The sequence below is a fragment of the Apis dorsata genome, unplaced genomic scaffold (assembly GCF_000469605.1).
Source record: "Apis dorsata unplaced genomic scaffold, Apis dorsata 1.3 scaffold_515, whole genome shotgun sequence".
In the NCBI taxonomy this organism is placed as follows: Eukaryota; Metazoa; Arthropoda; class Insecta; order Hymenoptera; family Apidae; genus Apis; species Apis dorsata.
The window spans coordinates 236,302-238,157 of record NW_006263741.1 but is presented as its reverse complement, the minus strand read 5'-3'; the positions used below and the strand labels follow the sequence as shown (position 1 = coordinate 238,157).

The 1,856-nt window shown below is 36.4% G+C and overlaps 1 long non-coding RNA gene across 2 annotated transcripts in view; it reads right to left on the bottom strand.

Moving 5' to 3' along the window:
• LOC116186205 overlaps positions 1 to 1,856 on the bottom strand; it is a 6,459-nt gene that overhangs the window by 3,493 nt on the left and 1,110 nt on the right. The gene's annotated exons all lie outside the window — the stretch shown is intronic.

Below are 1,856 nucleotides of genomic sequence, written 5' to 3'. Positions count from 1 at the left end.
CTCTCTCTCTCTCTCTCTCTCTCTCTCTCTCTCTCTCTCTCTCTCTCTCTCTCTGTTTCTCCTTGCTTTCATCAACGGTACGCAGCAGCTATCACCTGTTACGTTCAACCGCAAAAATTGCACGGAAAGCATTCGCGGATAGCTAGCTACACTTTCTTTCACTCGTTATTTTCGTTATTCTCGACACACGCGTACATCATCGCATATATTTTCCCTCCGTTAAGATTTCTCATACATACACAAACACGGTATATGTACGTTTACATGTGTGCGTATACATGGACGTTCACATGTTGTGTTTACACACTCACACGTATACATACATATATATGTATACACGTAAATTTTACCTATATACATATACATGTAAATACAGATATTTACATATGTAATCGCGCAATCGTGCTTTTTCTAAGATCATTTCGATTTACAACCTTTTTTTTTTCCTCTATCCGATCTCTCTCTCTCTCTCTCTCTCTCTCTCTCTGCCCCTTTCGTAATACGTATCTATTTATATATGTATAATATTTATATGCTTCTTTATCCGTTTCCACTTTCATTCGCATTCGTTTTCTCCTTCCACCTTCCTTCACATTCGTACACAGACTCGCATCCTTCCGTTCTCACCTTATAAGTTAGTAACAATTATGTATTTGGACAATGTTTAACAACGTAACGAATGCACACGCGGGGGCACGGTGTCCTTCGTTCTATCTCCGCGCGTGCATTTCTTTATTTCCCGTGTGCGCTGTACGTATATGCGTGTACCTCTTTGTTTACGCGTGTACGTGTTCCTCCAAGCATGCCCCCTCTCGTGCAATTACGACACAACGACGACGACGATTCGTTTGCCTCTCGCTCTCGCGTATAGAGATTCGCCCTCGCTCTTTCTCCTTTCTCTCCGCATAGTGGCCCTCGTGGCTTCGCTTCGCCGTTGTTCGGTTTCGCGATTTCAGTGTGCTTTCGAAACTTCTCTTTAATTCTCTGCTTGAACAAAAAAAAAAAAAAAAAAAAACCTGATCCTTCCACACGTAATTCGTTTTTTTTAACCGAAAGTTCCACACTTCGACGCGAAACGAAACGCGTTTCCTTCGAAATGTATTTTCGCGATACGTGCAAACACGGATCGCGATCGAAAAAAGAAGATGGTAACGGATATCATGAACAATCTCTTCTTTTTTTTTTTTGTTTCTTTTCTTTCTTTCTTTTTCGTTTTTCAATCTACCGTTAAATTCTAACGGTAATGAAAAAAAGTAAAGTACTATTCTCTCCGTAAGTAAAGTATGTTTTTTTTTCTCTTTCTTTTTTTTTATTTTTCGTTTAAATAATATCGTACTAAATTCTCTTGATTCTTCTTTTCTTCTATGTATATTTTGTTTCGTATCTTGTTTAGATATCTTGGGATATCTAAAGTTTTTTTTTTCTTTTTTATTTTCGTAAAATCGAAGCCACGTACACTGTGCGGAAAAGAATATGGGAAACAATATATATATATATATATATTTTTTTTTTTTTATACCGCTATTTTCGTAATATCTCTTTAGAATATTTCTCTATAAAAAAATTCAGTTTTTCTACGATTTTTTTTCTTTTTTCTAGTCAATGTTTTCTCATTTTTCAATTTTTTTCATTCACCCTATTGTTATCTCTTTCCTCGCCCCATCTCTTCTCGCTTTCTCTCCTTCTCTTTCTCTCTTCCTTCTTCTCACATGCACGCATACATACTCGCGCCCTCTCTTGTCTGTTTTCTTTGTTTTAATTTATATCGTTACACGTCTATGTTAATATAGTACTTATTTATTGTAATATCTAAACGAACACATATTTATACCTCGATAACGTCGTGTTTATTTATT